The following is a 27,352-nucleotide window of genomic DNA, read 5'->3' on the forward strand; positions in this document are numbered from 1 at the left end:
AGTAGAGAGATGCTATCTGGTGTAAGAAAAGGTAAGTTCAGATGAAGTCAAGAAGTTTGTCTTTTAGCTATTATGTAGACTGTTTCATGATTTCTTCAAAATATTCTTCAAATAGTCCTTAAAACAAAGATTCATTCTACTGTAATAAACAGGGAATTGCATCATTTTATTACTCAGCATGTTGTAAAAGGTATGTTTCTTCCCTTTACTCTGAGCTTGTCTAATTTACAAAACAACAACAAAAAAAACCCAAACCAACCAACCAACCAACCAATCCCAACAAAAAACAAAAATCAAAACAAAACAAACACACACACACACACACCCCCGCCCCAAAACCAAAAACAACCCAGACTTCAAAACTGGAACCAATCAGTGAAAATTACTGGATTTGAACTTCTACTTGATATATTCTGCCTTTGCAAGCACACCTTTTTTGCCTTTATATCTGTGTTTCATTTGTTCTTGTACTAGGGCAGAAATCCATGCCACCCACGGGAGTACTAAACATTTTGAAGAAGTGTTGTGTAACTTAACTATATATTCAATTTACTTACTACAGCAAATACAATTTTCAAAACACAGATGAATAAACAGACTGGTGAATTTTCTCCTCCTCTTTAAATAATGATAGAAATGGGAGGAGATGTGAAGTCCTAAATTGCTCTGCTGTGGCAGATAGTATGTAGTATAGACTCTTTCACTTTCCATATCAAAATAGATCAGGATTTTTTGCTCCCAGTTCTCTGGCTGCTAGGTTTGTCCAAAACATAGTTTCTCTAACGAGTGAGAATATTCTTCCACTTTCTCATTTAAATTTATTTTCACCTCTTTATAACCATTTTGTCTTGTGCAAACACTGCTGTTAGCTTAAACAGGCCTTTTCCTTCTCTCATGCTCCCATTAAAACTTCCTTGATGTTTCTTTAGACAGCATTCAAATCCTCTCTGGTATCCCTTTCATTTTGAAAGGCTCAACAAACCAGGCTTTCTAGACTGCTAAGAAAGCTTCTTCGTTCCCTTGACCTTCTAAGTAGTCATTTTCTGCATTTGTTCCACTTTACGTTTTATATCTGGGATTTCATAGTTATTTTATATTAAAACTTTACGTGAAATTTGCAAATATATTTTCGAATTTCTTGTTCTAGTACTTTGAGGAAAAAAGTGTTGAAGGTTAGAAAACAGTTCATTGGAGGTATTCTTGATCTTTCTGATCTCCGCTTTTGTCAAGATGTAATTCTGGAGACAGGGTTTTGGATTTTTTTTTATTGTGGAAGTATTTTAATTTTCTTTAAAATATAGGGAAATGATATGCTAGTTATAAGATACACAGGAATGACCTCTACAGACTTAATTTCAAGTGCATATTTGCCTTAAAATTTGGAACGGAGATTTGATGACTTGAGCAATGCCATTCCTCTCCCCTCCTCCCAATACAACTCTAGTATTAGTGTATTTTATCCTCTTATTTGAAAGTACTGTCAGGTGTAATGCTCTTCTTTTAAATAAGCATAAGACCTGTTGCCGCATCCAATAATCATGGCATGGACAACACTATGACTTCTAAAACTTCCACATGCATGGGTAGCATAGGACTGTCAGTGAGACAGCACGAAGCAGGAGCCAGGTCGAGCAGTGTTATATCAAATGAGGAACATTTCTGTTGAGAAATTACAACCTCAGCATTGACATAAATGTTGACAGCATGATTTCCACTGATAGTGGTATCAGAGCAGATTATGATTCACACAGGACTGCCCAAAGAGTGATGATTTAGATGAAATGCTTCCAAATAAGAAAAATTCTGAAAGGAAAACTGCAGATGACAAGGGTTTTATCAGGCCACTGATGAGATGGAGGACACTTTCTCTTCTGTTCTCATAAGTATCATGCCTGTAGAGCAGGGGTCCTCAAACTTTTTAACCAGGGGGCCGGCGCACGGATGAAGTGGCAGGGACTCATCTGCGGCTGCTTGGTTTCCCCCTCAATCCCTGGTGGGGGGTTCTGTAAATACCAGGGGCTGGACTGAGGATCCTGGGGGGCCGTATCGGGCCCGCGGGCTGTAGTTTGAGGACCCCTGCTGTAGAGAAAAACTAGCCATAATGAAATCTTTCTCCACCCATTTCTTTCTTGATGGCAGCAAAAGGCACGATTAGTAGGGCATGATAAATCCCAGGTGGTGCCTGTGGGTGTGTGACTGCAGAAAATGTCATCTTTCAAACACATTTCTACAAAGCTTTAAAAAACTCGGGGCTAAATCTGTCAATATTGTGAGAATGAAACTAGTAGAGGTTTCAGAAATTGGCATAGCCCATAATTTCTGAATGCAGTATTTGGAGTTTTTCAGCCTAATACAGAGTAAACAGGTATGTCGAACATTCAGAATTTACTGCGCTGTAGGATTAGTAAGGCGGGGGGCGGGGGGGGGGGGGGGGGGGCGGTTGGTGGGGGTTTTTGATTGGTGTTTTTTTGGGGGTTTTTTTTTGCTTGGTTGGTTGGTTTGGTTTGGTTTGGTTTGTTGGGGTTGGTTTGGGATTTTCCCACCACTTCTTTTCTATTTCATACATATTCACAGCTCACACTATCTCACTTTCTCTCAACCCTAAAACAAAAAAGAAAAGAACATGTTCATACCTGTTGTATATAAGCAATAAAGTAAACAGGGATCACTTCAGCCTGTAATCCCTGAGGACAAATGAAGTAAATGTTTAAGTGTATGTAGGAATGCTGCAGATGGGGTGAGAAGAAGAATATTGAGCTGAAACAGTGTAGGAGGATGTGGCAGTCATAATTATACTGCTATATCAGTGATAGTCTGGTGATGTAAGTTAGTGATTTTTTGTAAGGAGAAGCAGTATCTCTTGAACTTTCTAAGATAATGGAAAGCAAACTACACTTTTTGAGGATTTAAGCTTTTTTTTTTTCCCTCCCCTCCTGAAAATGGGGATAGAAATGGTAATTTGAAAATCTAAATGGAATTTGACAGAAAAGGCAGTCGATATCTGGGAAAAAAGGGTGAGATTAGTATAATCAAACTACAGTCTAGCCAAGGACACCAGATGCAGTGACTTTCCTGCTCTGAAAAATATATGAACAGTTTATTTAAAACTACAAGTGGTGAAGAACGCTCTGAGTCATAGACTAGCAGATAGCTCCATTGAAAGTAAACCTATTGCAAAACATTGGGTCTACACAGTTGTGCAGAAGTCAAATTTTGAGGATAGATTTACATGACAATCACTGCTTGATATTTGCACTGTGGTCACAACAGAAGGTTGTGATTATATGCTTGTATAATTGATAAGAATGACATGTGGAATGTACAGTTGAAGAATTATGTTGTTATGTTCATTTTATGACATTTGGATCTATGTTTGGTGCCATAAATAGACTTGTCCTTGACACTGACCAATAGACTTCTTAATCTGGTGTTACCAGGAAGATTGACTACTGGCCCTATGGTTTATTATGTTGATGAATTTACATGTATATTTCACAGAAATTAAAAAAAAAAAATGCTGGAAAAATAAAGACATTTTTTTCAAAGTGAAACTACATCTGGGTTTGTTTAAAGGTGAGTATTTGGTAGTATTCCTTACTTCACTTTTTAAGAAAAGTAGAATTGGCTTTTCATTGTGCTTGAGCTGAACAGAGGAACTCTAAAATGTAAAGGATGTAGAAATTACAAGACAGTGATGCACAAATACAGGACTTTTCCCACTACAAACAAGTTTCAGCTGACTGTATTCCATAGTATGATCACCCTGAAGGCAATCTCTCTCTCATGCTAGTGTAGCTGGGAGTAAAATAAGAAAAACTTAGATGATTGATTTTAAAAATAGAATTGAAATAGCTCATATAGATTAAAGCTAACAAGTAGCCTGCACATTTATTCAATACAGTTTGGTATTACTTCCTACTTTCCAGTCCCTCTTCAAACTCTTAGCTTCCCTCGTTTGTGCTTCCAATTAATGCAGACGCTCAGTAGATTTACCTGTAGCTAAAAATCAAAATTTTAGAGCTGATTATCAATATCACGCAAAACAATGCCTACATATATATTAAAAAAAAAAAAAAAAAAAAACAAAAAACAAAAAAAAACGTACACAAAACTCCAAGTCTGTTACATATAGCCTGGTCAAATATTTAATACTCATAATACTAAAAAATACTAAAATTTAAATACTTATAAAACTGTCCTGAAATCATCAACAAGTATACACTCTGGGAAATTTTCCTTTGATCTGTAAAGTTGAAGAACAACTCTGAGTCCAGAAGACAAGTTTGCATTTAAGTTATAACTACTCAAAAATTATGTCACTGGTTTTATCATCAAACTTCAGATGTCCCTGCAACATTATTAAAAAATTGTCTGACACTTTCATCATGAAGATTTTTCTGTATATGTAACAGTGTGTGTACAACCAAATTTGATCTTTTCTATTTTGCAATATTTTATGAAATATAACTTCATTTTATTCAGTATCCTTCATTTCTACTTACACAAATTTTAACAGGTTTATGATCTCATCTTCTAGTCTGCCTACACTGTGTTCAGTGTTCAGAGGGCCTTAAATAGTTCCCTTCATGTTCTCTGGTCATGGCATGGACTAAGTCCTATCTTTACATAATTTTTAGGCTACTCAAAGTAATATTCCTAAAAAAAAGCTGTGGGAGACTGATCAAATTTCCTGCCGATGTTCTTAATTACCCATAAAATCCATTCCCTATTGACCAGAGATAGGGTATTTGAGAAACTAGCCTGTATCCCAAGATTTGGCTTTCAAGTTTTCTTAGAGAAACAGCGTTTTTCACTGCAGGACTTTAAAAAGGTAGAGAACTATTTAGCAAATCTACTCACCTTTATTTCTTCTTTGATGTAAAAAAGAAAGGAAATGCCAATATAATACATGTTGATTCCTTGTGAATGTGTATCCTATATTTTAAACCAATTGCCTTTGTAGCAGGCTGCTTTTGGGAAGCTAGAGAGTAATATGGAGGTTTAAGAGCAGCATAGGAGATATAAGGAGAGCTTGCTGGAATGTAAATGTTACAGTACAGTAATTGGTTCTAAGACCCAGGCTTAGAGGTAAAGGAGAAGTAAATTAAAAAAGGGAAAATGTAGAAGAAAGGGGGAAGGGAAACAAAAGGAAAGGAAAACCAACTGGAAGATACAGAGGACAGAAAGGGAATTGTGAAGGAGGAGTAAGAATAAAAAGTAATTAGAAGAAGGGGTGATATTCTTTAACCCTTTAATATCCTATGGCCATTGGTAATAGCAGGCCATAGGCTCTCTTATGAGTTTACAAGGGCTCAGGTCTGTCTCTTGCCAGGATTGCACGGGCTGAATTTTACTTGACCTGCCTACAGCTTTGTGTCATCTGGTTTATCTGTAAATGCAATTTTTCTAATTACCAGGTGACCATGACTGGTTTGTTTTAATTTTGTTTATCTTTGTGTGGTAAAACCAGAGCTATATAGAAATGGCAGCAATAAGATATTCTGCATAGAAGTAGTGAATTGTGGCTCTAACACAATGACATAGTGCAGAGAAATACAGACCTGGTGTCACAGCAGAAACCTTAAGAAGTGGGAACATGAAATGCAGTGCAGAGGAGGGCAGGTACGGGGTGATAATAGGTGCGTCACAGGCTAGGACTAGAGACGCCATAGCCATAACAACTTGTCCATGTTCAGTTAAAGAAACACAGACCTGAAGCTGGATGAAACTAGTTTTAGGAGTAACAAACAGGACAAAGAAATACTGTCTAACATTCATAAAAAGGATCATGTAGATAGTACACTTGGGTGTAACATGGGAGTGCAAACCAATGAAGAAAGAGCAAGGTGCAAAAGCATGTTCAGAAACATGTAAAAATGACCCCAGGTGATTCTAGAGAGAAGAGGAAGAAACCATCAACATCTGCATGATCTTCTTCCTAGCCAAGGACTCCAGATGCTGACAACTCACTTTAATCCCTTGGCACCACCACTACCACCACCAGAAAGAAACCATCAGCCTTGGGAAACAGAGGACTACGGGAAGGGCGCATGAAATAGCAAGGTGAGAAATTATGTGATGTTGACTAATGCTGATTCTTGGATTAGACTGTTATAATTTCAATTTTTTGAATTATAGTAACAATAAATTTGTATCTTCATCTATTAGTCGTGTTTCTTCTTTGCCCATAAAACAAGCTTCTGATTTTAACAGGGAAAGGAGAAAAAAGGTGAAAGGGAAAGCAGAATTGGAAAGAGAAATCAGAAGGGAAAAGGAAAAGGGAAGAAAGGAAAGCAGTTTACAACATTTATTTCTAAGTAAAACAAATATGGTTTTATCAAAGATGAGCAAAAAAGGAAAAAAAAAAATATTAGCTGCAAACTGCTTTAAATATGTAACTACTTACATTGGAAAGAGCTTCAAAGAAGTGCTTGGTTTTATCTGCCTAAATTATGTCCTATCACAAGATGAGCTTTGGAAGTATTTGAAAAACTTTTCCTTTCTTTTTCCAACCAACTCTAGTGGCCTGGTTTTAGGCATATTACCTATACAGCAGAGAAATTAAAACTGCCCTCTCCCCTTTTTTTCTTATTATTTATTTGCACAGCAGAAAATTTTGTTGGAATTCATGACTGATACAGAAAGAAGTACAAATGACCTGTAGCAGTGGGCTGTTGTTTCAGACCTCCAAAGGTGCTTGACATTCAGCTGCAAATAACACAGAAGCCTCTATAAGGTGACTCCTGCTGTTTCTCACCACTGGGCTCTGTAGGCAGCGACACCGCAACACAAAGATAGATATAGCAAAATAAAGAAGGAAGAACATTTCATTTGGTGTAAATTGACTTTGGTGGAGCTGTGTCAGTTTACACTGATGGGAGACATGTTCCAAGAAGTCTACAGAGCTGACCTATACTTTCTCTAAGCAAACATTGCTTTAACTTTGCTGAGAATTTGTTTCCAACTGTCTGCATTTTATTTCAAGTTTGCAATACTTGGAGGGTGGTGGGTTTGTTGTTGTGTTGGGTTTTATTTTTTAGTTTTTTGGGTTGTTGTTTTGTGGGTTTTTTTTCACCCTGTTTGTTTGTATTTCTAAGCTCCAGCTCTTGGAATAAAGTAATTACACAAAATCCCATCAGTTTTATTTATTGACTGGAGTATCACAGCACAGAAGTGATCATGATGAGCAAGCCATTGCTTAAATTCTCCAAAACACATAGGAAAAAAAAAAATCTACATCCTTAAATATATATTCAAATAATACAGAAAGACAAATGGAGGAAAGATTAGAGATTTTTTTAAGCCAACACCATTTTTGGGGACATAGCTGTATTTTATCAGAGATTTATCAAGTGATTACCAAAATTTAATGGTAGGAATGTTACTTACTCTACAGTGTTACTGTGTCACTCATTTCAGCAGATTTATAGAGATAATGTGGAAGACACAAAAAGTAAAGCTGCGTCATGAGTTTTTACTCTAAGAAGATGAACTACAACAGAATGATGCCTCCTCTTTGACAGTGACTGGCATAATGTGTGTGTATTCACATGCAAACGTATAGATGCTGTATGCGTGATTCCTGTGTGTGACTGTCATTCATCAGCCTAGCTTTTCATTCATATTGCAGTATGTAAAATTCCTGAGGGGTGAGTCTTGCTGGCTTCAAATCATATCTTTCTCTCAAACCTGCACTCGTCTGAATTTTAAGTAAAAAAGAGAAGAAAGAGGTAGCTAATACCTATGTGTGGGGGAAACTGCAGCACACCTCTCTTTCAAGCTGTAGAAGAAGCAGAGACAGTCCCATGTCTAACCACCTTGTTAGATTTTTAACTCCAAAAAAACATGCACTGTCTCATCAAGAGAATGGAACAGCTTTTTTGTTTGGATTTCAGTAAGAAGCTTGCTAGAATGATTCAATGGAGGGGAAATAAAGGAGAAAAAAAAAAAAATTAAAAAGGAATAATCCAAATCTCATCTGCCTGAATTAAAAAAAAAAAAAAAAAAAAAAAAAAAAAAAGAGTACTGAAGCAACTGTTATCAATACAAGATCAGAATTTAACAGTGAATTAAAAAAAAAAAACAAACAAACCTAAATGAGACTTGAGGCTAGAATTAGTGTTAATTTGGATAGATGAACTAAGAGCACCCATTTGCTGATTTCTGTCAGCCAGTAATCTTATCATTCATGATCTTTTTTATTTCCCCTGAATATTTTCAAATTCAGACATTTTCCAGAAGTCATTCCTGTGGGCTATAACTCTCACAAGATGGAGTCCTCTTCAACTCACAGCCAATATGCAGTCATTTGTGAACTTCTGGGGCACATTACTGGGTCTTTCACTCTGGCTCAGTTTTTGGAACTAAACTTAGTTGTATCACAATTTAACTGTGCATAAAATAGTTGTAAATGTGCTTATTTCTCACAGGATTTGGAGAAGTTATCTTATATTTTCTCTCTCACTCGCTTTTATTGTTCTTTCACTCTTACTTTATGTTTCCCTATCTGTCTTATAATCAGCCATTAGAGTGAAATCCATCCTCTACTGAAGTCAACAGTAAACCTCCTCAACTTTATTATTTTGTATATATAATTACAATGTCTTTGGAAAAGACACTGTGCTTTCAGGAAGATTCTGATCTATGGCACCCACTTCACTCAAAAGTTAGAAGGCCCTTAGCCAGACACCTTGGCTGCTTCTGTGGCTAGAAACACTTCTGAAGGAGGGCTCATGCTCTCAAAAGAAAGATGTCGAAGTAATGTGGAAAGAATTTCCCTCAGGAGGTACTTATTTTTCTTCATTGGCTATGGAGGGTATTTAAGCAACTAGCTTAGATGAGGTGCCTGTTTTTCAGAGTGATAAACTTAGTTGAAAAGAATGGGAAGAATTAGTCTTACTTAGATTTAGGCACCTAAGTTAGACATTTCAGTATGAACTAGTCATTCTAAACTCCTTTTATAAGTAAAGGAGAGATATAAGCATTTTTGCTTATTCCTCAGGGCTGTTCATTTCATCCTAAAATGGCTTGTTAAAATAGGTCAGATGACTTCAGAGTTTCAAAACTGAGAGAGATGAATCTGACCTATATGCTCAAAAGTACTCAGCACAAAAAGACTTTCAGTCATATCCTATACCATTGGTATAATGAAAATTATAAATAATCACTCTAATATTTGGTGTGAGTTTTTACAGAAGCAGAAGAAATAATACCTCCAAATCATTCTCATTACCTGACTTACATGACAGTCTTTGATTTTCCTCTGTTGTTTCATTTTACTACCATCCTTAGGGGTTGCTTGTTTAGAGATTCTTCATTGCTTTTTCTTCTGCCGTATCTTCATCCAGCAGAGGAAGCCTTGAAGTGACTGTGGATATGGTGCAGAAGGAAAACAGTTACATACCTGTCCTTTTGTGTCCATTTCCCAAAACCTAAACAGACAGGTTGTGATAATCTTGCACTAATATCTAGCTAGGCAGGGAGACGGGTGCCCAGACAAAATTGAGGTGCATGATTTGTTTTGATAGAACAAACTATGGAACCTGTGCTAACAATCTTACCAAGAGTTTTAGATACTTGTGAAGAAGCTGTTTCTTACTTTCCCTCCAACTGTTCATGTTGAACATAATTTTGAGTAATTGCATGGGGTTTTGTTTGGTTGGTTGGTTTTTTGGTTTGTTTTTTTTTGTTTGTTTGGTTTTTGTTTTTGTTTTTGTTTTTTGTTTTTTTTTTTTCTTTTTTTTAGTAGGGAAAGCTAAAATGCTGAGCACAGAAAGAGCTTTCTTTTTGTGTCCCCAAAAGATGAAATTTCATGCTGTGTTCAGATCCCTTTGGCAACTAACTGTCAAGGCGTTTTGGTCTCAAACTCTTGTCTAACCAGGATAGCTCCAGTTCCTCTGATTTTACCATGTTATGTTTAGAGAGCTAAACAGGGTATCTGTATAGTTTAGACCAATTCTATGGAGAATTATTAAAATCAGGCCCAAACTCTTGATCTAACCTTGGATTCATTGATTTGGATACAGGAATGATATACTGTTTGCTGCAACCCATTGCTCCTTCAGAAGGCTGGTTTATTTGACACTCAATGGATTTCATTTAACATATTTTCATTAATTCATTTTTATTACTATTTAAGGGCATGAAGCAGTTGTCTGACATCCATCAAGGAACTTAAACTTGGACTAAACCTGGACTCAAACTTTACTTTGGTAAGGCAAATTCTTCCTGCCCTAAACTTTGATAGTCTAGTTGTTTACATCTTTCATCTAGAGAGTTGTTTTGTCAAGCCCTGGAATAGCCAAGAGATGTGTTTAGTTCTGCAAAGTAAGTGTATTATTGACTGTTACTAATCTTCATAAGTATTACTGAAACTACTTTTGGCTTACCATCCACCATGGCAGCTTATCACAGTTGCTGAAAAAGAACAGAAGACAAGATTTAGCCCTCATGGACACTTTACATAAAAAGACGTTAAATAAAATCTTTGCGTTGAGTGTGAAAGTATTTATTACTGTCCAACATGTGCACGTACACCTGCAGCTCTTTTAAGATGAAACAGTCTTTGTGAACATCAGTGTAAAATTCTGTAAAGAAATCCAATGTGAAAATACAGCCATTGCATACTCAGCGCATATTGTAGATGGGTATAAGAAATTCTACAGAGTGGACTATCAGCTGGTTTTGCCTGCTTTTTTAATGCTGGCTCAGAACAGATAAAGACAATGCATGCAGTATACTTGAGAACTACTTTTATAAGCTTTGGATCATGGATAACTTGCCACCTATCCTCAAGATGCATTTCCCTTTTAGTGTTATTTCTGTATGTTGCAATACCCAAGTGTTACTTCAGCATTACTACTTCTACTTCTGAAAGATTGAAACTGTCATTCCCTACGAGATGGAGTTGTGACTGTTCATACTGTGTAATCCCTTTCATAAAGTCATTGTTATAACACTGTAATGTTCTCTTATTTTAGTGGCTATTCAGATTGATTCTGAAGGGGACGTTATGAACTTATCCCAGGCTGCCTTTCTAAAGTCTGTATAATATTGTCAAAGTATGATACAGTAACAGAGTTAATAGCAAATTTTGGGGGGTCTGTGTCTCCTTCTGACTTTTTGGTTGTAAGAATTTCTATTGTTCTTTTTATGCCCTTAAGGAAAGGATAAATAGAAACAATGTCCTGGTTAGGAGAAAAAAAAAATGTTAGGCATCTCCTTTGCTATTTGTTCATCAGCCATACTACCTCTACTTCCTGCTGTATGACTTTTTCTTCAACAATGTAATGAATATATCCTTCTTATTTCTGTCTTTTGGGAAAAAAACTTTTCAGTCTCCCAGTGAAGAATGTCAGGGAGTTAACTTATTGTTTCCCTACATTAATAGCCTTGGCATTAGGATATATAGGATTTCCTTTGTTTTGTTTTGTTTTGTTTGTTTTGTTTTGTTTTGTTTTGTTTTGTTTGAATGTGCGCCCTTTGGATCAATGAATTGTTTAAGCTGTCCTCTGTGTAGTCTATTTAGAAAATCCATTCCATATTTAATATTCTGTATGTTTTATCACCTATAGATCACCACTGAGAAAAGCACCAGCCAGCACTTGGATTTTCCATTACTTCTGTTAATTTATCAATCTGCAGGCAAAACTGACCTCATTTACATGGGGTACGGATCCAAAGAAATTCTGTTGGGTCTGTTGGAGCAACACCCTGCTTGTGCTGGTATAAAAGAACCGAAAATTAGCACATCCTTTAAAGAAAAATACAACACAAACCCACAGTTGTTTGTTTGTTTGTTTGTTTTTTCTTATGCTTACTTTTTGTTTCACGTTATGTTCATTCATGAGGTAACCTGGTTTAACTTCAGTATGAAAAATCCTTATTGAAAGCAAGGTTTAGTAGAGTGGAAGCTTGCATAGTCACCCTGAGGTCACTTGTTGAAATCTAGCACAGATCAGTAGCAATGAAGCCTCTCTGAAAGATACAAAAACTCTTCAGTGGCCTTCAATCCATGCCAAAAGAGGCAAGTTCCTCTGGAGAAGTGTCGAGGAGTCTGAACTTGCCCTTCACTGAAGTAAATAGCTGAAGCAATGCCGATAGCTATGGCTACATTTCATAGGTGCTGACTAGAAAGAAACATATTTTGTGGATAAATGAAATAATTCACTGCTCTGAATGGTGCAGTGCAGTGCTTTTTGCAATCACTAATTATAATTAAAATAGTATGTTACATTCAGTGGAATTCTCTGTATAGAGTCACTTATATCAAGCAGCTGATTTAGTCTATTTTCTTATGGGCACCACATTTATAAATGCTTTTTCTTTTATAGAAGAGGTTTGTAAAATGAGACTGAGCCAGAAGGGTGAGAAACATAGAAAGCTGAAGTTCAGTAAATTTTACATTTTTCATAATTTTCCACTGCTTTCCTCCCAATTACTCAAATTTCTCACTTTTTAATCAGATCTCCAAAGTTACACTGAAAGATGAAGTAAGAACATAAAAGCCAAGAAAAAAAAATTACGCAGACATAACCATATTTCTGTTTGAGATTTGGTGAACTTAGAGCAAAACAAAAAGTATTTCTTCTGGGAAAAAGAAAATAACACCCCCTCCAAACCCAAAACTTATAATGGGGGAAACGGATGGTGAAAACTACAAAAATGAAAACGCCCTCAGGTATGTGGAAAAAAAACCCAACACTGTTTAAAATGTGACCCTCTCAGAATATGAAATACTTGCACATAGCTCTCTGCCCAGTCTCAATTCTGCTCCTTCTCTTCCATCCCTGACAGAAAAGTTTTTGTTTTACAGTCACCCTCCTCCCATATACAGCAATTGTACTAATACAACAGAACAAGCCTATGTATAAACATTATCTTATATATGTCTTTAAAAGCATCAGGTACATGTACTACCACATAGCTGTGGGTTTCAGTTGCAGTGTGAAAACACATGGAACTTAACAGTTTCAAGATGGGTGGTTCTTTTGAAAAAAAAAAACAAAAAAACAAACCAAAAAAAAAAAAAAAACCAAGCAACTAAAACAGATAAACAAAAACTATGCCAGAAAGACTAGCACTCCAGATATCTTACCTGGCATAATTCTCAGGAATGTAAATATTTTTCTACATTTGCTTTGGGTGTATAAAGGTCTCTGGTGTCATGACTACACCACTTCTAATAAATTAAAGTTACATGGAATATTTCTGGATACTAGAAGTCAATTGGCTGTAAAACTAAATTGTAATAGTGGTCCCCAAGACACTTTTGAACCATCTGACTTGAGATATCCCAATTTCCAGATATGCTTTGGGCTTAGCACAAGACAGGGAGCAGTTTTCATACATCCACCTTCTTTTGAAGGTGAAAAGCATTTAATAATATGGACATAGCCTTCTCTGTGCCAGTTGGCCTCAGTGCCAGAAAACAGTGCTGGGCACATTTAAACTGGCAATTTCTGTGTTCATTTTCAGCTCCATCTGCTTATGGATCCATAAACATTTATTTTCTGCCATTGATAACAAATCAAAGAATCATGAGGCAGTTTAAGCTACAGAGATAACTGGAAATCATCTTGTCCAACCTCTCACTCAAAGAAGAGCCAGCTTAAGCTGCTTAGGACTCTGTTTGGTAAACTTTGAATATCATTAAAGGACGGAGAGCCCACAAAACTTTTGGGAACCTTTTCAAGTGTTTGACCACTCTCATGACAGAAAGATTTTGCCCATACCCAATCAGAACTTCCATTCCATTATGGCTCCAAGATCATGTGTCTGTATTGTGAGATTACCAGCAATGAAACTCATGCCAGGTCCAGGTAAAAGCTCCATTTACATGCTGCACAAGCCACAGACAGAGAACTGTTGGGGATCTAAACAACCATATTGCAAGAGGTGAACTCTGGACCGTGCTGTGGTGAGCACCTTGTTGACAACTTTGGTTCCCCTGGAGGGAATCAGCTCAGAGCACACTAATAGCACTCTCAACTTTCTACAGCAAGAATCCAAGTACTGACACAAAGTGCATTCATATCACTAGCTCACCAAACCTTAAGGTAGACACACTACATTTTCGCTCAGTATTAACAGGAGAGCATCAAGCATTTCCAAGGGATTACCCAGAACTCAGGCAGGCAACAGTGAGCTGATGACCAGCCTTGGCAATGAACTGTTCTTCGAATGGTCCTTACTACTACCTTAGCTGTAAGCTTAACTTTCTTTGTTGACAGCTGTAGGTATGGAGATCACAGTGACTTCTGGTATTAGTGAAATAGTGGGAGTAGTCATATTAGAATATTTGGTAAACTTTTGCCCTAAGCAACCATTTTGCTTATGCTTTGAGTCAGTCTTATGCTTCCTTCTTTAACAAATACATTTGCTTTTCTTAAATCTCTTTGGAAGTAAGTTATTTGCTGATGTTTCTGAATATATGTGTACCAAAACCCACTGAATAATGTAATGAGCTAAAAGAAAGCAAATAGGGCATTTGTAAGTCTTTGCAAATACAGCAAAAGAAAAATGGAGCGTAGAAAGTATAGTCTGCTAAACATGACAAGGAAAAAAGCAGGCAATTAGAGTGAAGAGTTATATATTCTGTAATGTGTGTGCACCCATACGGAGACAAAGTATGTGTGTAAGTATGTGCACATACAGCAATAAACATATATACAAATGCAAACACATACACGAACGCACACATGATGAATTTCTAATTAAGATGAGAACAACATTCAAGCCTAGACTCCAAAGTTATCAGGGGCCTTGCAGAGATTCCCCCTGGAGTTTCCAAGAGCTAGGTTTAGTAGCCAGTAATTTCTAATTTCTTAGATAATGTGCAGGACCATGGTGCTGATTAGCCCTTATATCATGGTCTCCCTGGAAAAGTAAAGTCTTTCATTTCTTTAATGGTTAAAAACATGTCTCTGCTTTTCTCTTTTTCACCTTCAGAAGTTCTTGGTTAATTGCAATCTAGCCTAAATATTTATTTTTGGGTGCTGAGGATAAGCAAGGGTAGCCCTGTTGAAGGGGAATGCAAAGGGGTCTCATATTTGGGGAACTGGTTTCTCTGGTGGTGAAATGATACATCATTTTAATTCCTGCATTTTTAAAGTGATGCCTGGGGTTTTTAATCTTGAGTCTCCCTTTGACATTAATGGAAGTCATGTTGCTGAAATGAGCATGTGATGCTTTGATAATTGAAACGGACCATGAGTGATAGAAACGTAGGCATTGGAGAGGTAAAATACCTGTTCCACTAGGAGATTGTGCCAGATTTCCTTCTAACTCAGGAAATGAAGAGATTTACAACTCATTTATTAATATATTCTTTAAGCCTATCTATAAATGAATCAGAATAGCTGCCTTCACTCTGTTCACTGGAAGATTGCTGCACATCATAAATAGACTTTATCAAGTGGAAATGTCCACTTCTTTAATCTCATCCCATCACTTTTTATTCTTTTTGTGACCCATGAGTAATCCCTCTCAGTCAACATATTTTACACCATTTTAGGTATTTTCAGAATATTACCCTGCTGTCCCCTAAGCCCTGTTTAGTTGATGTGTACAGATTTGGTTATTTTAATCTACTGACTTCATAAATCAAGCCTTGAAGTCCCTACCGGGATTTTGTCTATTTCTTTTCCCCTGAGTTCTCTACACTCTTGGGGTCTTTTACAGAGACAACAAGAAAAACTTTTAGCTCTGCTACTGAGGAATCCATTAAAAATACCAGGTGGAGTAAGACAGTGTGAAGGGTCCTTAGCTATGATCTGAAGACCATACCAGGGTACAGAGGTATTTATTCCCTGTTTGTACACACTCTTTATCTAAAAAACTATTTATTTTTTCCAAGGAGCAGTTCAGAAAGTGACATCAAAGGGATTTGGAGATAACAAGGTCCTTCACCCCTTCAGAGTCTGTTATTGTGTATACTCCAAGAAAGAAGGAACTGAGAATCAAGACCTTGTGGTTTAAATATTGCCTATATTGTCTGTTGTTTTATCAGTTTACTCTGTTCACACCCTGTCTAATGTAAGGACATGACCATTTCTCATCAGTAACAGAAAACATCATTATATATATTTACTCTCCCTATTCATCCTCTGAAAAAAATCTTTTACGTATTTAAGTGGGGAGAAGGAAGAAAAATGAAGATAATATACTCTTTTACGATTTGTACAAGGCAAAACAAAAGGAATTTACTGCAGCAACATTTCTGCAGTTCATAGTGTAGAAAACACAACAGGGACTTCAGAAAAGAAAATGAAAAACCAAATTTGAGCATGTATTTTTAAAGCATAGCAAAAATAAGAAAAAAGGAAATTAATTGGATAACATAGTCATTAAAGCACAGTTGAGGTTGCCACCACAAATCATTTAAACATCAAAAGCAAAACTTTCAGTCTTTTAATGTTCATTTTCTCCTGCACCCTGTGAAGAGTATTTTCTGGTTGCTGCTTTATCATATTTACATCAAAAGGCCATGGAAGTATCTAAATCATCCCAGCAATGGAAGCTGAAATAGAGGCATTTTGCATGAAAAGAATGTGAGAATTTTCATGTGTTTATTCCAGTTAATTATTAAGCAGCCCAACAGTCTTGTGAGTCTGATGGGAATACATATTCTTGCTTTACAGTTACGAGCATTCAGGTGTTAAGACAATGTGCTATTGTGAGGGCAAAAGCAGGAATGAGTACAATTAACTTGTCGAAGACTCATCACAGAAACACTGTTTCTGAATAACAGTATTCCTCTTAAGTACCACAACTTCTTCCACTGTGTTAATCAGTCATTGTCAGAAGCCAGTCCTTTATTACCTGTAAGGTGACTTAGGTCACCTTTGGAACATCTCTTTGCAGCCAGACAAACATATATAATGTTTATTATCAGGATATCCATAGTAAAACACTGGAGCAGTTTATGGAACTTTACCTTAAATAATTTGGTATAGTTAGATGGGGAGACAGAGGCAGAGCTGTGGATAAACATCAGCCATTGTGATTCCCAGTTCTTCCTGACATAAACATTAGTGAGAACAAAAACTGTTCTGGTAGCACAATGACAGAACATGTAATCCTTAGACTATATAATGCTTTTCTTTTATAGCTGTGTCAATGCAATTTTCTTTTGGTGATGTTTCAAAGCTTGCACATTAAATATGAGGCCCTGAACACCTCCAATATTGAAGTTTTAGCTCAGTAAAAATAATAGCATGAAAACATCAAGCCCATTCTCTTGAGTTTTCATGGTCTATTTCTTCGCTTGCAGCAAAGTTGGATAAAAGTATTTACCTCCTAAATGTTTACCTAATACAGTATGAAGTGTTGACCTTAAATGGTCTTTACAGCTCATAGACCATAAAAATAAAATTATGAATGAGCAATTTTTATCCCTACAGAGCCAATGACTGTAGCAAACTATGTATTTTCCTACTCTTATCCTAAGAACACAAGTAATATAATCTTTACAATTACTGTCATTTGCAGATGTCAATGGTCACTTTTTGACTTGACTTTAAAGCCAAAGGCATCAATACTGGTAGAAAGGAGGAAAGACTGAAGTTATTAGACAACGTCTTCTTGTATTCACTGCTAAAGTCAGTAATCAAAACCTAGATTATTCTGATAAGGAAACACAGAACTTGCCTCAGCCAGTCAGACTAGGCTGTCTAGGCAGTGACCAAGAGACTATAAAGAAGGCCTGAAGTTAACAGTTCAGATCAAGCTGTTAAATGCAAGCTGATAACTCTCCCTTTTGAGTGCAAAAACTCATTTATCAGCATAATCTCAGCTCTGAGTTTAACAGTGGCCATGCCAAATAAGCATTAAGAGAATTCATTTGTGGGGCTCAAAGTTAGTACCCTGTTACTCCTGTGAGAAGGTTTTTTTTTTTTTTCCCTTCCTTACCTTCATATGAAGTTCACTTATTTATAGAGCCAAACTGCTCTAAACAGCATTTCAAATCTAACAGGATTTTCTCAACTGTCTTGTTTGATTGTTCCCACACTCCACTTAAGCCTTCTTCTAAATTCCTATGATGCATCTTCCTTACAAACGCTGCATTGCAGGATTCTTCAACAACCATGTGCCTGCAATGCATTTCATACCAAATCGGTAGAAATCCCTTCACATTTTAACTGACAGGATACATATGCAAGGTTTTCTTTTTTTTCTTTCCTTCCATGTTAAGCTCTAGACTAGAACACTGTCTACCCACAACATACTGGAACAGGGAGTGCAGCCCATCGACCATACATGTCAGGGCTGGAACAACCCTAAGGGACTGTAACAACAGCCACTTCTCTATTCTTTCACGAAATGCACATTTTGTAAGGTACTTAACTTTACAACTTTCTTCTTTCTCTTCTTTTGGCTTTTAAATGCCTTTTCAGAAAAGTCAGGCATTTCTAATGAGCAACAAACTCATATATATATATATATATATATATATACACACACATATAATTGTTAAGCAAAAAAATTATATTACATTCACACAATGTTGCTTTGCTTAGGGTTTGCAATGAGAATGCATTACCATAAGAAAAACTGCAGTGCACTTCAATAACAGTTTTTCTCTTTCACAGCTTGTCCTTTGATGTCCTCTTCTCATGTTTCTGGTTTTTTTTTCTTTGTTTTGTTTTGTTTTTCCTTCCCCTTTCAACCCGAGGCATAAGTGATGAATACTGATGTGACAGTTTGATCCTGCTCAGAAATCCAGAACACTGGCATACAAAGTTGCCCAAGTTGTTTATGATTTGTAGGTCAGGAAATCTGCCTAAGATACTTAATTGTTTTATGAGGAAAGAGTTATGCTTTGTGGTCACTGGATTGCAGGTTAAATAACTTCTGCGATGTTCCCAGTTTTAATAGAAGTCACCGTGAAACTTATTGTAAGCAGCTTTTTCTGGTATTATGAAAATGTTTTCACATTTTGACAAAAATATGAACAAATATGGCTAAATTTAAAAGGGTTTGAGACCTTTCTCACATCCATAGCTCAGCTGGACTGGTACTAATTCAGTGTAGTTTCTACTGAGATAGTTTGACTTTGCCTATCTGCCTGCCTGTGTGGATATATATAATGAAGTAACTGAAGAATGTGTTCATTTTTAGACGTGATGTTCTCAGAATGAGAATACTGAACAATCTTGCAGAACAACCTTGTTTATGAAAATGTACTAAATTTTGGGTTCGTCTTGAACCATATTCAGACTAAGATTCCATGTTCTTGCTGAAGCAACTCTAAGGTTCACCTAAGGTCTTAACAGGGCTTTGAGGCTACAGAACCTAAACTGACAGGATACGTACGGCTGCAGCACATTGCTCTGTTGTATGCTATTTAAATTGGGAGATTGCTTGTCTGTAAAAAAGCTGCTGATTACAAATGAAACAACACGGCAAATGCTTCAGGACATTAAAAATCAGGTAAAAAAGATATCATACTGAGCTCCTCACTTCCAGATTGTAATAAAATTGGGTAAACTATTCACCGTGACTAATTTATTCAAAAGTTGCCCCTTCTTGGGCTCATGAATTTATATTCAAACAGATTTGGATTTCTACAGATTTGTTACTCAATGTCACAATTACAGGAAGAGCTGTACTTTTAATCCTTTCTTTGGACTTTCTCTTTTCACACTCCTCAAGTCTTACATTGTGCATATGGCTTTCAGAGGATATGAGTTACATGCAGATATTGCCATGGGGTAGTGACAATGGGTCTTTATAGGATTATTCTTTCAGAGGCAATGTTGTGCATACTAATACTTTGCAGTAAATGCAAAATCTAGGTAACATTATCAGACTGTATACTAAATTACCTTATAGTAATTTGTTCAGGAAGCCACAGTTTGAGAAAAGAATCACTAAGTTCTTACTTTCAGATTAGATTTTGGCTATAAGATGTTGCTCATCTTCCATAATTTAGGGACTTATCTTAATGAATCAAGGCCTGTGCAACTCTTTTCCTTAAAAAAATAGCACTCAGAGTTCATTAAATCATCCTGAGATAAGCAGTACATATGTTTAAAGCAGGGTAAAAGCCTAGCATGGAAACCTTTGAAGCATTTCTTGCTGTGTATACACACATGTTCCTTATTAATGTCATGTCTCAAAGACAGGTCAGATCCTCAGCAGCTAAGATAGCTGTACCCAAAGCAATTTCAGTTCAGAAGATGGGTGGCCTAATTTATGCAAGGTTCCACAATAGATAATACAAGCTCTTTCTCAAAAAGACTCAATACCACAGGTTGCATGTGATAGTTAAATGGCTGCATGATGACTAGACCAGAAGTTACTTGAATCTGATGCACTCTAAGCATGGAGAAAACTTCTTTAGTATCCAAGTGCCTTTAAAAAAACCCTGTCAAGATGGCCTCCCTGATCCTACATTCTTACAGCTTGGTTGTGAGGTCCAAGTCTCAGGAAGCATTCCCAATTGTTTAACACTGGCTCAACTCTGCATTTCCCCCCCTTCCCCCCCAACTCCCCCCCCCCCCCCCCTCCCCCCCAGATTATTTTAATGTCCTCAGGCACCTAATGATATTCTAGAAAAATAACTGGACAAATTTAGGGAAGGGGTGATATAGAACATCTCTGTAAAAGACCCTTGTATTTTATGGGAAGTACACTAAGGTGCTGTGGGAGGCCACGCTGCATGCAGGCTGCCTCAACACTGGCTCACACCCCGCTGAGCTCGGTGTGGGGCTCCCGGTGCTGTAACCCTGCTCAGCAGCTGTGGGCCAGGCAGGGGCGAGCAGCCACCAGCCCCCAGGCCTCCCAGGCCCCGGCTGGGCCCAGCCGCAGCCCCACTGTCTCAGGGGCCGTGTCCCACAGCGGGCTCCCCCAGCACCCTCCGGCAGCAGTGGCACCCAGCGGGGAGGGGCCGGCCGGGGACCCCCACCACCGCTGGGCGAGGGGCCTGCGGGCTGCCGGGCCATGGTGGTGACCGGCCCTTGTGGCTTTGTCCCAACAGCTGAGGGGCTCCTTCTGCTCCATCCTCCCTCCGCTTTCCTGCCGCTCTGCTCTTACCAACACTCTGCCGAGAAACGTTCCTGACTGGCGGCGTTTGGCCTCCTTTGCGTCTTCACCTCACTTGGGTGTAACGCCGAGTGCCCCAGCTTGGGCTGTCCCAGGCCACAACACTAAATGAGCTGCGCAGGCACGGGGGCTGCCGTGTCCTGCCCACCCGGAGTTCCGCGAGCACCCTCGGGGCCGGGGGGCAGCTGGCAGGAACAGCCCGGTTGTCCCGCCCCAAGATGGCCACCCTGAAGTGAGTTCAGAGTTTTATGTGCCTTGACTCAGGTGTGCCCCTCTCAGGGATGCGAGGGGTGGATGTTGTTGAACCAGCCTAGTGGCTGCCCCGGGGCACTGAATGTCACTTGCTTTGCCTGACGTTGCCCCTCGGGGACTTGAGGGGGGTGCTGATGAGTTGCCTCCCTGGAAACCCACCCTGCCTTTCCACAGGAGTGCTCAAAGGCGGCCCCAGAAAGGCAGGGATGTGCTGTATGAGCTCTTAGAGAATCGCCAGGCTCGCCCTCCAGGCCAGGCGCGGGCTGGGCACAGAAACATTGACACAACTTACAAAGTGTGAGGGACCGACCCTTTGCTGTACAAAAGGGTGCCAGGCTGTGCTCGGGGAAAGGAACAGCAATTCCTAGTGCTGCACTGGGCACCAGCCTAGTCACTGCTGTGGAAGCCAGAGAACAGCAGTGCACAGCAGGATCCCAGACCATACAATCTTTACAAGACCTGGTCCAGTCCTTGCAAGGGCAAGTAGAGAACTTAAAAGGACAATTGAAAGAAGAAAGAACCCAGGCAAATTATATATGATCTGCTTTGAAAGAGCAGCTCCTTGCGGCAAGGACAGTTCTCCGCTCCCCGCACCCCCCCCCAAAAAAAAAAAAAAAAAAAAAAAAAAAAACAACAACAAAAACCTGGATAGGCCAATAATAAATTGGAGGAAGTAAAATCAAAATTGAACAAACTGGATGTACCCACCTGTTCTCTGTGACCCTTAGTCAAGACTGAGTTTAAATATGAAGATGATTAGGATGAATTTCCTCAAATTGCAACTAAAGAAATTCCATATTCTGCTACAGAATTGTCTGCATTGAAAACAGAGTTTGGCCAGACTCCTAAGGAGTCAGAGGTGGAATATGTTTGGAGAATGTCATTGTCTGGAGGGGGATCAGATACTGTTGAGCAAAAAGGAAGATGAGGGCTATTGAGGGCAGGGAGTGTTCCTGACCACTGGGACACTTTGGCTGTTAAAACTGAAGATGCAGCACAAAGTAGCATAACTTTGTCTAAGCGGTGTACGCTTGTTGCAGATTCTTTTGGTAATGTTCAAGCATGGATATTGGCTAGTGTCGGTTTGCGATTACCCAGTGATGATACAGCCACTCTGGTAACAATGGCTGTGGGGCCATTCCCACTGAACCTTTTAGTCTTGATGTTCTGAAAAGTCAGGTGTGCATTGATGGTAAGGGGAGGAACTGGATGTTTGGCACTCCATCTATAGATATATGGCTGTTATATGCTGCACCTTTGCTCCCTCCCGCATGACTGACAAGTATCAAACTTGTTTTACCTGTTACCCTTATTTTACCTGTTACCCTTAGGGGCACGGGAAGGGGTAACGCCGGGATTGGAGAAGTTAAAGGAAGAGGGGCATGTAGTGCCAGACCACTCTTCTTCTAACCCTTTTGATCCCAGGTTAGAACTAACTAAGGCCCATTAACAGCTGCTGTGCCAAACATTGCAGAGTTTGTAGCATCTATCCAGGAACAAGCTCATCCCATTATGGCAACTATTGATGTCAAAGACATGTTTTTTATGGTTCCCTTCCAACCGGAGGACCAAGAATGCTTTGTGTTTCCTTGGGAAGGACCCACTCAAGTTTCTACTCACATAGCTTTAAGGATGCTGAGAAATGGTACCCTACCTGGGAAAAGGGTTTGTTTGTGGTCAGCTTAGCCCTTCAAGAGGCCAAATATACCATACATAAACAACTGATAGTGCTCAGAGGTCATTTTAAGGTGATAAAACCTGTGTTGACCGGGACACCACCTGCTGATGGGGTGGCACAACGAGCCTCAGTGAGAAATGGTATGATTGTTTAAATCAGACTAAAGAGAAGGGGGTATGGTTGGGACAAAGCCCCTGTAAATGGATGTTATCATGTGGTCACAATTGTAACCACAGAGTGTAAACCTCATAATTGTTCAAGGTATAAGGGCAAGTGGAATCAGACCCATGTTCAGTTATCCACTGGCACTTAGATACAATGTCCATATAATAATCATAAAAAATGTTAGTATTGTGATAAAGGGTGAAGGGTTTAATATGGCTATTCTCACTTGTCAGGGAGGTAATGCTACTGCAGAGAAGTATGCAGCACAAGTGGTTTGTTGACACACAAATGGAACCAGAGCCTCTTTTCAAGAATTCTGGTCTAACACCCACCAAACAGGAAGTCCCCTGTTATCTAGTTGTTCCTGGCATCTAAGTGCAGGGGCTTGGAGGTTTAGTTATAACTTTGCCAAAGGTTTTATATGTGGACCATTGGGAAACAAGGACACTTGGTATTGCAATGCCCTGAGTAATGACAAAATGGACCGGTCCTTTCCCTAAAGGAACGTGGGCCCTACAAGGCTACTATTGGTTTTGTGGGCATTATGCTTACAAAAAATTACCGCCTAATTGGTCAGGAATATGTTATATATGGTGTATTTGACCCTTGTTTTTTTCTCTTACCCGAAATTCAAGGAAATACATTAGGAATTAGAGTATATGATGACCTAATAAGAGAAAAACAGTCAACTGGAACCTCACTTACTGGTGGGAGCACTCAGAATTGGGGAAAGCATGAGTGACCACCAGAACAAATTACACAGTATTATAGACCAGCCACTTGGAACCCTAACGAGGTGGTTAGTAGTGCTGGAGAAGCTATCCATAATTTAAACCACATCATATGGTTACAAGCTGTCCTAGAAATTATCACCTATAAGACTGCCCATGCCCTTGATGTATTGGCAGATCAGGCCACACAGATGTGAACAGTGATATTCCAACACTGAATGGTTTTCAATTACCTGCTAGTCAAAGAAGCGTGTCTCTGTGTTAAATTAAATGATCATAATTGTTGTTTAAAAATCGACAATAATCATCAAGTTGTTAAACATATCACTTCAGGAATACGAAAACTGGCCCATGTCCCGGTCCAGACCTGGGAGACTTGGGAATTTGATCCCTTTTTTTGGCTTCCAGGTACCCCAAGAGTCAGATGCATTATCTTCTATTTGTTATGTGGTGTTGCATTGTTATTGTTCCCCCCATGTTTAATTCCATGTTTTGCACAGTTGAGCCAACGTACGATTTCAAGTATGCAACTACTTCAAGTAGGTGCCTCATGTTATGATGTCAAACACATCTGTGTGGTATTTTGGTCTAAGTGTGAAACCCCTGTTTTAAACATTGTATAAACTATGCTCTTTTCCACACTTTGCTACTTTCTCTACCTTTCCACCACCATGGACTAAAAAGCAACAACCTTTGAGACACAGGGTGGTGTGGGAAATCATACTGTGAGCTGATGGTCTCAGAGCTTGTTTACATCCCTGCTGAGCTTCATGCAAGGCTCCCTGATGGTTTAACCAAACTCAGCAGTTGTGGATGAGTCAAGGTGCAAACAACCACCTGAAACCACATTGTTTTGGGGGGCATGTCCAGACATGAACGACCACCTGCACCATTGAACAGTGAGAGGCGTGTGATACAGAGACCCCAACAACAACAGACAAGGAAACTATGGACCAAAGGGATGCTGCTGGATCCATGGTAGAACTATCTCTTGAAACTCTCTCCTGACCACTTGCTAGGTTTTTTTCTTTTCTATCCTTCCATTCCTTTCCTATTGCTATTTTTTTATGAACAATTTGTTTCAATACTCTTTCATGACTGGTGGCAGTTGATTTCATTCATGTCTTCATCTCACTCTGGGTGTAACATTGAACCTCCCCAGCTCGGATTGTCCCAGACTGGAACAGATGTATGTATCAGAAATTGCTTCTCCACTTACCTGAGTGGTTTTCGTAACAGTCTAGATATTAAACTAATACACTGTATATATATATATAAATAAACAAAACATCAAAATAAGCAGGTCATAGCATAATATTTATAAATTATTAGAAGAAACTTTAAATTCATCACACAGAACTACTAGATGAGTAGTTTAAGTAAATGTACTGCAGCCTATGGAAAGCTCATACATTATTACCAAGCATTATTGTCCTAATAGTCTCTCTCTTAGTAATTGAATATCAACACTAATTGTCCACTTAGACTGTTTATTATTGGTTTTGCTTCTTGGATGACAAACATGGGAGGAAAATCAAGTATTCTGAGATAACAATCAGATTTCTGTTAACATTGACTACATAATTGCTGGGATATCCCTTACAATCAAAATCTCTAACTGAATTAAAAATAAGGAACATGATACAAAAAAGGTCACAAGGGTGTAAGGTTGAGTCAGTCATGACTGACCTCAAGTTTTCTTTCTCTTACATCATTCTCAAACTCAGATGGAGTCTCTTCCTCAAGGGCACAGTTACTTCCCAGCTAGAAAAATTACATGTATATGATTGAGAATTAATTGCAGATGCCTGTAGAGTATGGATACATTTTCACACAAGTATTTCCTTTATTTGTTTCCTAGAAGGAACTTGTACACCTTATTTTATGAACAAAAGAAAGGATTTGTATAACCTATCCAAACAAACATGTAGTGTGTACCTGAATGAATACTTACAAATAATCTTTCTATTTCTGTCTCTCACATCAGGTTAATATTTAGCCCATTCTGGTAGTCAGAGGGACACGAACATATGACGAGTGGTTGGCAGGTCTGTAAAAAGTTCTGCTTACTGCAAATAAAAAAAAAAAAAATCATATTTTTGACAGCAGCCATACAAGAAACACTATGGATGCCTTGCTCTAGATCACTGATGGCGAGGAGAAGAGAAGAAAAAAAAAGGAGAAATAGATCAGGACTTAATTATTCTTTCATAAAAATTCTGTATAAAGATTGAGGAATACACTACTACTGAGTGTAACTGAAGGAAAGCTTAATTGTTGCTACTGGTACTGTCTCTTCTTAAGGGATAAGGGAGAGAACTAGATTTCAAGGGGGTTTATACTTTAACTGCTGCCTTTCACTGGCCCTAAACAAATGCTTTAAAAAACAGGAAGAAGGTGTTCTTTGTTTAAACAGTTGATGAACTTCTCCTTTATCCAGAGATGTGTATTGTCTACTCTTTTGTTTTTAAGGATAGATAAGAACAGACACAGGTCAGTGTCAGATTTTATGTTTGCAAAATATTAAGGTTTTTTAAGTTCTTTTAAAACATATATGAAATAACTCACAGGATAAGTAATGTAAATAAACATGTTAAAGAAAAAGAAAAGGAAAAGGAAAAGAAATAGAAGGGAAAAAGGAAGACAAAGCAAAAGGAAGACAGGAAGATTTAAATGTCAGCTTGGAGTACAGTACCTCAACTTCTGACTAAAGCATCTTCCATGATGAAATTCTATCTCACTATGGCACTCAGCTGGATGAAAACACCTGGGGTCTTTGGCAAAGTGAGCCATCGTCACCAGAGCAAGGTTCTCTGAGCTACATTTTGGGGTAAATTTATCTCCTGAAAATGTATTCACACTTGAATAGAGTTACACTTGACTCTGAAGAAGACAGAGAAAATGCATAGTGGAACAGTAGTTCAATCATCCTTGAGGCAGAATGAGGTGACCTGAAATTATTTATGTCCTTAGTACAATGTGATTAAGAGGAATACATCCACCTCCCCACAGTACTTTAGAAGTTAATACTGCTGAGACATATATGTACCCATTTGAAAGAAAATAATTTCTTTGCACCACATAGTTTTTATATTTGTATTAATTTGTAATTGTAAGTTTGAACTTATAATTGTTTAATTAGCTAAATTGACTTTTTAATTTATTTTTTCAAAATTCAATAATGTTTGACTATATTTTATCTGAAATAATGAATTCATACTGTGATAATAGTCATGATGGAATTAAAAGAAAAAAACATTTGAGAGATTCCTGTTTTCTGGCAACAAGTTCCATCCAGTGGATGCAAACTTAATTGCAGTATATTTCCTTAACGATCTGGCCTAATTGGGACTAAAGATATGGTAAATTTTGAATGTCACCTTCCTTTAACAAAGTGTTTGTACTCTGCGCTATTTGAAGCACCTTTAAATGATTTGGTTTATGTATAAGTAATGATTTTTCTGAATATTTAATCAAGACT

The sequence above is a fragment of the Falco punctatus genome (assembly GCF_963210335.1).
Source record: "Falco punctatus genome assembly, chromosome: Z".
Taxonomy (NCBI): domain Eukaryota; kingdom Metazoa; phylum Chordata; class Aves; order Falconiformes; family Falconidae; genus Falco; species Falco punctatus.